This window comes from Colobus angolensis, unplaced genomic scaffold, assembly GCF_000951035.1.
Source record: "Colobus angolensis palliatus isolate OR3802 unplaced genomic scaffold, Cang.pa_1.0 Scaffold38, whole genome shotgun sequence".
NCBI classification, from domain to species: Eukaryota; Metazoa; Chordata; class Mammalia; order Primates; family Cercopithecidae; genus Colobus; species Colobus angolensis.
This window is the reverse complement of record NW_012117154.1, coordinates 8,631,196-8,641,249: the sequence shown is the minus strand read 5'-3', so window position 1 is coordinate 8,641,249 and position 10,054 is coordinate 8,631,196. Positions and strand designations below refer to the sequence as shown.

General features: G+C 55.3%; 1 protein-coding gene across 2 annotated transcripts in view; it reads left to right on the top strand.

Moving 5' to 3' along the window:
* The first annotated feature begins 856 nt into the window (after positions 1–856).
* ITGB2 (integrin, beta 2 (complement component 3 receptor 3 and 4 subunit)) overlaps positions 857–10,054 on the top strand; it is a 50,156-nt gene continuing 40,958 nt past the window's right edge. The window contains exon 1 of one of the 2 annotated variants that reach the window (XM_011954189.1): positions 857–1,025. The gene's annotated coding sequence lies outside the window, so the exon portion shown is untranslated. Of the gene's footprint in view, positions 1,026–3,937; positions 4,130–10,054 lie in introns of those variants that run through there. The other variant, XM_011954188.1, reaches the window with a different exon arrangement.

The following is a 10,054-nucleotide window of genomic DNA, read 5'->3' as shown; positions in this document are numbered from 1 at the left end:
GGTCCTTCTCGGGGCTCCTCAGACCCTTTCTCGAGTCGCCTGAGGGCGCTGCTTCCCCGCGGCCGCCCCTGGTTTCTGCGGAGCCGGGGCCTCAGACTCCACGCCCGGGAGACCCAGTGAGACCCCGGGGAGGCGCGGGCTCTGTTCCCGGGTACCAAACGCACCGGCTGCCCCTTAGGAGGGACGGCGACCTCCACCCACGGCGCCGGCGCCCGCAGGGCCGCTCCTCCCGCTCCCGCAGCCTGGACGCCTTCCGAGGCCGCCCAGCCGGGTCCCACGCGCGGCCCCATCCACAGGCCAGGACTGCCTTCCCGGAGCTCGCGGCCCCAGCCTGGAGGACCCGGCCCCAGACGCCCTCCCAGCCCTCCCCAGCCCACTCTCGCCCCGCAGCCCCCGACGGGTCTGAGTGCGGGTCTCTGGCCCCGGCCTTTCCCGGGAAAGGAAAGCTCCCTTCGCGCAGCCCGGGGAGCGGCCAGGCTCGGAGCGTGGAAACCCTGCCCCCCGCGGGCCGCAGGTTTTGGGCCAGCTCTGGCCTTCCTGAGCCTCAGTTTCCCCGTCTCTACAATGGGGACGCCGTGGGGTTTTTCTGAGGACCCACAGGAAAAGCTCCAGGAAGCGCCTACTCAGAGCACTTGCTCAGTGGTGGCCCCGGAGCTGGCAAGGAGCAAATGCAACGGAATACGGCCGGGGTCGGGGTGCCAGGGTGGGGGAAGGATCATGGTAGTGTCCGCGGCGGGGGAGGCTCCGAGCACCAGCCGAGCAGCTCCGGGCAGCGGGGGAGGGGAGGCGGCTTCCTCCTTCTTGGAGACTCACCCTCGTGCCCAGGGGGCACCTCAGGGAAGGAGGCGCCACGCTCCAGGGCACCCGGCTGGGACCTGCCTCAGCCTCTGCACGCAGCGGGCTCCATCCCCCGGGCCACGGATTGGGAGACTGAAGCAGGCGCGAAGCCCACCGCCCGGCCTCTGCCAGGCCTGAGACCCCGGCCACCTCCGGGCAGGTTTCCTGAATCCCGGGGCCAGGAGAAGGTGAGCGGCCGCCCGTCGGGCGTCGGGGGTCGCCTGCACCGGGTGGACGCGGTGGCACTTGGGTACGGTTGACTCCCAACCTCACCCTCCGACCAAGGGATCGCCCCGGCTGGGCGGGGACCTGGCGCGCCTAGGCCGGGAGGGGACAGCTGGTTTCGGGCAGCCTCTGCCCCAGTGACCTGTAGACTTTGGATTTGGTTCAGGGACGTCTGGGGTTACAAATGATCGTTTGGGTTCCTGCAGTACTGTTCGCGGTCTGAGCACCTCCAGAACCCGCACATTCCCATAACGAATTTCCGAGAACCGTTACCCAGAACTGGGAGGGCGAGGCCGGACCCCACCTGTGTACCTCTGTGCCTAGGGACAGCAGATGGCCCGGTTCCGCCTGTCCGTGCCCCAGGATGCTGCAGGAAGCTCAGATGCAAACTGTTTGGGGCCGTGGAGTTCCCGCATTGGGAAACTCTTGCAATAAAAATAATCGTGCTGTAATCCCCAGGGACCATTGAGAGGAAGTGGGGAGGGCGGGGGAAGGGCGGGAGGAAGCGGCTGGGGGCTGAGGTTGCCAAGTCTAGATTTCGGCAAGCGCTGTGCTGGGGTGGGTGGGAGACCGGCTGCGCCCAGCACGGAGCCGCTTCCTGATAGCCCTGGCGGCGTCACCCTTGGGTCGGATTCCAGAGCCCGGGGGTCCCTTTCAGCTTTCCGTTCCTTTTCCTTACACTTCCTCCCTCTCTCCAGCTAGAGAGAGGCAGGCTGCTGGGGTCTGGGTGCTTTTGTTTTGGAGCCATTTAACTTGATTTATAATAACATGCTTTTCTGATTATAAAATTAATGCATGGCTACCATAAGCAATTTGGAGAAGTCAGAAAACAAGTTAACACGTTAAAATCTCCTGGATCCTGTCTTGTGGGGACTGCAGTGAAGCCCAGCCGGCCACGCCTTCCAGGGGCCTCTGTTCTCCCTGGGGCCTTGCAGCCTTTCTGGGCTTGGCATTGCTATGGCTAAAGTGTGAAAGGGTCAGGCAAGGCTGTCAGCCTTGCGTCCCCCACGTGTGACTGCATGGGGTCCCACCCAAATCTGAGTAATAGACCTACTCAACCTCACTCCTGCTCTCCTGGCCCCAGGGAGGAAATGCTCATCATTGCATCTGCCCACCCCGCCCCTGCGGTGCCACATTCACCAGCCTCGCTTGGCATGTTCCCCCTCCCCGCCCCTGCGGTGCCACATTCACCAGCCTCGCTGGGCATGTTCCCCCTCCCCGCCCCTGCGGTGCCACATTCACCAGCCTCACTGGGCATGTTCCCCTCCCCCCCCCTCTGCCCCTGCCACATTCACCAGCCTCACTGGGCATGTTCCGCCCTCCCCCCCCCGCCCCTGCCGCATTCACCAGCCTCACTGCCCGTACGCCTTCCCTCACTCAGCAACCTCTGGGCCCCGGTCCCCACTGCCAGTCTGTGTACCCAAGCTCTGCAGTCCCAACCCTTTGTCTGCTCCTCCCTGGGAGGCAGACCTGTCACCCCATTTACAAATGGAAAAAGGTGCCTTTCAGGAACTGACCTGATGCTGTGCAGCCCCCTGCCTAGCAGGTGCCTTGGGCTGCACCCCAGGCTTTATGGAGCCCAGCCATGCGGGCCACTTGCCTGCCCAGCTCCTCTGTGTGTGAGAAGCCCGCTGGGCCCCTGGGGCCCAGTGGAGAGAGTTGCTGCTGTTTCTATCAGAAAGAAAAACTCACGGGGGGAGGGAGGGGGGAGGAGGGAGGGCTGCCCTCCAGCCTGCAGGGACTTCCTGGGTGGAAGGGGCCGGACCTTTCTGGTCAGGTCCCTCTGGGTTGAGAGGTCATCTCTGGGCCAGGACCCAGAACTGGAGGAGGGAGGGGCAGGGAGGAAAGGTCCCTGCCTGGTGGTGCTGCCTTCCAGCGGAGCCTGGTGGGGCAGAGGCTGGAACACCCACTTGGGGTTTCCGGTGGGAACTGGGGAGCCGGGTGGGGAGCCTGAGTCCCCTCAGAGGAGGAGTCGTTTTGAAACTGGAGGGAGAGGCTAAGAGAGGAGGCTGTGGAGAGACCTAGGGTCGCCCAGGGTCCAGCATCAGTGTTTAGGTTCTCTGGCTCTTCCCTGCCTCCAGTGTCCTCCATGTCCACACCATTCCCACGTGCCTGTGTCCCACCCCTTCTCCCACACACTGTCTCCACTCCCCATGCCCCACTCCTCTCCAGAGAATCACTGGTCTAGAATAGAGACCTACAAACTTGGGCCCTTAGGCTGGCCCTCCACCTGTTTTTCTCAATGAAGTTTTGTTGGAAAACAGTCATGCTCATTCACTTTCAGAAGGTCTGTGGCCACTCTGCAGCCACAGTGGCAGAGCTGAGCAGTCGTGGCAGAGACCATTTGGCCAGCGAAGCCTAAAACACGTACTGTCTGCAGGGGCTTCCTGGGTGGAGGCGGGTGAACCTTTCTGGTCAGATCCCTCTGGGTTGAGAGCTCTTCCTCCTCCAGGGAAGAGCTTGCCCAGCTCCTCCCTAGCGGGGGCATCGCGGCTCACTTTTACGGAGCGCTTTCTCTGTGTTCTGAGCCACCCAGGCCCATACCCAGGCCCAGTGAGCTCTGTGCATAGGTCATCCCCCTCACTGCAGGGGGAGGCCCCAGATACCACCCACGGGACACATTCGTGTGTGAAGTGCCACACTAGGGCCCAGAAGAGACAGCTCCCCACCAGGTAGGGACAAAGCAGGGGTGAAGGGAACGCATGGGCCGGCCTAAGGACTGGACCCTTCAGGATGGGAAATGTGTGGGCGGGGTTGCCGAGGGGGTCGGTAAGGGGCCCAGAGACAAGGCAGATGTGTTGGAGACAGGGCGGGTCATTGGATTTGAGGGAGGCTTGGGGTCCCTGAGCTCAGAAAGCCCCCATGGAAACCAAGTCACAGGAATCCAGGATGGTGAAGGCTGCCCAGACTCTTCTGGGAGACACATCCCCAAAGACGCCCTCTCGTGGCTCCATTCGGGCGGAAACCATGAATTGAACAGGAAAGGAAAAATGTCAAGTATCAGAAAGAAGACTGGCATGCTTTGAGGGCAAGTGGACCCCCAGTCCAGGACAGAGCCTCGGTTGGCGTAAAGGGCACCCACCCGATCTGACCCAACCCGACACTTGGGAGCCCTGCTCTCTGGTCAGCCAGCCTTCGTGGGGTGGGGAGGTGGGTGGAGGAATGAGGTGGAGTGGTCTGTGAAGGTGGCAGACCTCGTTTTGGTAGATGAGGGCATTACCTCCCATTGCCCCACCGCATTCGAGCTGCTTTCAATCGGCTTGGTGCTTTTCTCTGACCGTGGAACTGTCGTTTACTGCTAGGCCATGTGGACGGACTGGAGTTACAGTTTCTTCTCCTCTGGTTTTCCTCCGGAGTCCATCATTGCTTAACTGTTTTCCTTGCTCCGTCTCCTTTGAACAATGAGCATCTTCCCACCCCCAGGGGGCCTGGAAGACCCTTCCCAGCATAACTGCCCCCCCCCCGCCCCCGCCAGCCAAGGCTACCAGTCAGTCTGTCCCTGGGCAGGGGATGACAGGTGAGCCTGTCTGGCAGCCCTTGCCAGGGGCTGTGAAATCTTCCTTTGGGTGAGTCAGGGAAGCAAGAATGCCACATCCTCAGCTCCCTCTCTCAAGGAGGAGCCACGCCACGCAGAGGAAGGCAGAGGAGGGAGGAACTGTGCTCCCAGCGTGGGAAGCTGCGTCGGGGGGAGCACAGGCCCACCCAGGCCACAGGGGGATGGAGGCTGCCCCCAGCTTCTCCCGCCCCTGCCTCCTTCCTACACTCACCTGGCTGCCCAGGGCAGATCTCCATTTCTGCAGTGAACCCGGTCGGGTGGCCTGAGACCAGCCCTGGTGTTCAGCCTGTTGTATGAATCTTTGGAGGATCCCATGAGAAAGAGCTCATTGGAGCAGCCCACCTGGGGCACCCAACTCCATTTCCTGCCCCATGCCCTCCCCACTCGCCTCTAGGGAGCCTGTGTCACCTCCTCCCCTCCGCCAGCACTGCCTGCAGCCCTCCCCCGCCCCCGCCCCTGCCTGCAAAGGGCCTCACTCGCCTGCAAAGGGAGCTGAATCAACACTGTAGAAGGAAGTCACTGGGGGGAAGAAGTGAAAAAGAAAAAACAGGCCTACGTGGGGGCAGGGTTGGGAGGAGACCAGAGGTGGGTTGCAGGGGAATTTGCAGGCAGGTTGGAGGGTGGGCGGGAGAGAGAAGTGTGGTGAGTGACTGGGAGGGAGCAGCTGCGGCCCGGTGGTGCCCAGAGTCCTCATGGGGGTGCTCTCCAGGCAGGAAGGGGCTTTCTGCCACTTGGACATCTCCTGCTGGGGCCAGACCCCAGGGGTCTCTGCGGCTGGTGTAGACCCCATTCTCATCATCTCAGTTATGAACCCCACTGACCTGACTCTCTTCCCTCGGTGTTATCAAAATACTGCAGCTCCCCAAGCACCTCTGTGAAGTGAGCCTGGAACCACCCCCTCGTCACTGGCCCTCTCCATCCTTAGCATCTTTCTTAACCTTCAAACCCTGCTTCTGTGGGGTCTCCTCCATGGAAACTTCCAGAATCTCACCTGTCACAGAGAGACCTCCTTCCCAAGCTCTGGGGCTGCGTGTTATGGGGATGGAAGCTGGGTGAAGGGAAGCTGGGGGCCCAGGCCAGCGTCCAGGATGGGAGGGCAGGAGAGCAGCCCTCAGGTTCTGAATCTCCTTCCCCGCCTGTGCTTGCCGGCTGCCCCTGCTGCCTCCACGCGTGGACACTGGCTGTGTCCACTGGCTGTGTCATGGCTGTGTCATGGCTGACGTGCTTGTCTCCTGAACTCAATGGACTGTTCTGGAGTGCAGGGTTGGGCAGCCTCAGAGCACGCAGCTCCGCCAGGCCAGCACAGGGAAAGGCTCAACCAACCCCTGATGACATCAGGTGGTTTTCTGGAAGATGTAAGTGAAAGTGACTGCAAATGGAATTTCTGGGCTGACTTGAGGGAAAAGATTGTTCCCAGAATCCTGCTCCAGTTCTGCTCACTAACACCTGGCTTCAGAACCTCGTTCAGTGGTTAAGCAGATGAGAAACCCTGAGCAGTTGTACCCAGACATGTGGCTAGTTTCACCCACCTGACTCCCTCGGCTCTTGGGGCTGGACTCCTCATTCCTAGCTTGGGATCAACATCCACCCTTTCCTGCAGCCACTCAGGGGCAGGGTCCTGGGAAGCAGCTTGGCGTGGCCCCACGGGTGCCGGTGCTGCTACGCTTCCTTCTGCGGTCGCCATTTCCTCATCAAAGCAAGAGGGCAGGGCAGCAGGCCTCCCAGCTCCTTGGAGCCTGTGATCTTCACTCCGTGCAGCCACACCTGATATTTTTACACTAAGTGCACCAATTACTCCCTTGTCTCCACAAAGAAGAATGTGCACGGCCTCTGACTTCCAGCCTTGTACAATAGGCACATCAGATGGGTGACAGGGAGAGGAGTGCTGAGTCCCCGGAATGGCGGCCTGGTCCTCCCACAGCAAGGTCACGGCTCTGGGAAGCCCCAGAGTCCCTACCCCTCCCCTCCACTCCCTCCCCCAGCCTCTTTTCATTTATTTATTTATTTATTTATTTATTATATTTTGAGATGGAGTGAGCTCTGTCGCCCAGGATGGGGTGCAGTGGTGCCATCTCGGCTCACTGCAAGCTCCGCCTCCCGGTTTCACGCCATTCTCCTGCCTCAGCCTTCGGAGTAGCTGGGACTACTGACACCTTTTTCTTTTACTTATTTATTTTTACTTATTTATGTTTCCTTATTTTTATTACTTATTTATTTTTACTTATTTATTAATTTTTACTTATTTTGTTGTTGTTGTTGTATTTTTAGTAGAGACAGGGTTTCACTGTGTTAGCCAGGATGGTCTCGAACTCCTGACCTCATGATCCGCCCACCTCGGCCTCCCAAAGCGCTGGGATTACAGGCATGAGCCACCACTCCCGGCCTCCCTCCACCGGCCTCTTTTTATATAGGACTTCAGCAATTGCTCTAGGAATTACAATAGACATATGAAACACTTCATTGTCTACTTAAAATAAACTTAGCATTTTACCACTCCAAGTAAAACGCAGAGAAATGTTACAAGTGTACAAATTCCAACCGCCGTTGCTTTCTGCTGTAGCTGTCACATATTTTGCATTTATATACGTTGAAAACCCCACCAATGATATAATTTTTGTTCTCAACGTATTTTAAAGAACACAAGAGGAGAAAAGTAGTCTGTTCTATTTGCCCAGATATTTACCATTTCTGTTGCTCTTTCTTCATTTCTGAATTTCCAAGTTGCCCTCTGGTGTTATTTCCCTTCTGCCTCAGATTCCTTTTAGAGCACATTTGCTGGGGTCTAATGCTCTTTCTTCATTTCTGAATTTCCAAGTTGCCCTCTGGTGTTACTTCCCTTCTGCCTCAGATTCCTTTTAGAGCACATTTGCTGGGGTCTAATGTTTTTAGTTTCTCTTCATTTGAGAATGTCTTTATTTTTCCTTAATTCATGAGGAACACTTTCACTGGATATAGAATTCTGGGTGGGCATTTCTTGTCCTTAAGCACTTTAAAATGTTGTTCTATTATCTTCTGGCCACCATGGTTTCTGATGGGAAATGTGCAGTTTGAATGGGTGTTTCTCTCTATGGAATATTATTTTTTGTTGAAGCTTTTCAGGTGTTTTACTTTTGGTTTTCAGCAGTTTTAACATGGTGCATATAGGCTTGGTTTATTTTGAGTTTATCTTTTGGAAATTCACTGAGCGTTGTGAATCTATAAATTAATGTTTTTACCAAATTTGGGAAGTTTTCGGTCATTATTTCTTCGAATACTTCTTTCTGGGCCAATCTTTTACTCCTCCTCTTCTGGGACTCCAGTGAACAAATGTTATACCTTTGATATGATTCCACAGGTCTCTAAGGCGCTGTTCTTGTTTGTTTGTCTATTTTTTCCCTCTCTGTCGTGTATATTGAATAATTTCTATTGGTCTTCAAGTTCACTCACCCTTTCCTCTGTCTTCACCATTCTCCTGTTGAGCCCATCCCATTCACTGAATTTTTTTTATTTCTGTTATTGCATTTATCATTTTTCATTTTTTGTAGCTTCTATATTTTTACTAAACATTTTTACCTTTGCATTTGTTTTAAGAGTTGTTGCCTTTACTTCATGGAACATGTTTATAACAGCTGTTTTAAATGCTCCATGTGATCATTTCAGCATTGGGATTATCTCAGAGTTGGCATCTGTTAGTTATCTTTTCTCTTACAAGTTCTCAAGGTTTTCTTTGTTGCTGTTTTGAGTACTTTTGGGTTGTATCATGGACATTTTGAATATTATTTAATAAGACTCTGGGGCCGGGCGCGGTGGCTCAAGCCTGTAATCCCAGCACTTTGGGAGGCCGAGACGGGCGGATCACGAGGTCAAGAGATCGAGACCATCCTGGCGAACACGGTGAAACCCCATCTCTACTAAAAAATACAAAAAACTAGCCGGGCGAGGTGGCGGGCGCCTGTAGTCCCAGCTACTCGGGAGGCTGAGGCAGGAGAATGGCGTAAACCCGGGAGGCGGAGCTTGCAGTGAGCTGAGATCCGGCCACTGCACTCCAGCCTGGGCAACAAAGCGAGACTCCGTCTCAAAAAAAAAAAAAAAAGACTCTGGATTCTACTAAAATCCTCTGGACAGCCATGATCTTTTTGTTTTGCTAGCAGTCAGTCTGGTTAGGGTTAGACTACAAGTCCAGACCTGCCTCTTGTGGGCTGTGGTTCCCATGTGAGTTCAGTTTTTATTTTTTTATTTTTCCTTTCTTCCTTCCTTCCTTCCTTCCCTCCCTCCCTCCCTCCCTCCTTCCTTCCTTCCTTCTGTCTCTCTCTTTCTCTCTCTCTTTCTTTCTGACAGGATCTTACTCTGTCACCCAGGCTGGAGTGCAGTGGTGTGATCTTGGCTCACCATACCCTTGAACTCCTGGGCTCAAGTGATCCTCCCACATCAGCCTCCTGAGTAGCTGGGACCACAGGCATGCACCACCACACCTGACTAATTTTTGTATTTTTTGTAGAGATGGGATTTCGCCATGTTATCCAGGCTAGTCTTGAACTCCTGAGCTCAAGCAATCTGCCCACCTCAGCCTCCCAAAGTGTTGAGTTACAGGCATGAGCCATGAGTTCAGTTTTCAAAGTCTGTGTGTCATATTTGCATCCAGCTCACACTCGCATCCCCGAGGCCAGTCTGCGACCTTGGCAGTCAGTGGTCTACCCCACGGTTCAATTCTCAAAGCCTTCCACTTGCTCTTTGGGGTCATTTCCACACAGGTTCGGTTCAGGGCTGAGTCTGGAACTTTGTACACAGCTTTATGGGATGCCTCTCTCCAGCCCCTTCTTATTGGTTTCTCATACTCCGTGGCTTTCCAGGAGCCCCCTTTCGTGGTCCTCGCCTCCAGGCATGTCATATGCTTCCTCCAGGCATGTCACACGCTTCCTCTGGACACTGCCATATGCTTCCTGCTGGCTCCTGCAGTTGCTCCTGCTGCTGTGGCTGCTGCTATCGCCACTTTGGGAGTGCAGTTTCAGGACGGGGGTTTGCTTCTGGGACAAGAGCAGGAGAAGGAAAACAGCACATCTCCCCTGACTCTCTTCATCCTCCGGGGCAACCCCTTTCCAGGCCACTGACCAGAAAGGAGGGTTTCTCTTGGCCGTACTCACTGTGCTGCTTTGAGGTTCAGACTGCTGCACATCAAAGCCAGGAGACAGGGAAGGGCAAGAGACAGGACACTGACCACGACCACGCTGTCAGTCTGGCCTCACATTTCGATTTCTCTCCAGTCTGTCTGCTGTTATTTTATTCCATGTGGTGTCTTAGCTGTGCTCGGTGACAGACATAGAGTGCACTCCACTTACTCTGTCTTAGCTGGGACTAGAAGCTACTGGAGCTTTTTGTTCTTCTAAATATCTTGAATTTAATTTAATTTTATTTAATTTAATTTAATTTTATTTTATTTTATTTTTTTTGAGATGGAGT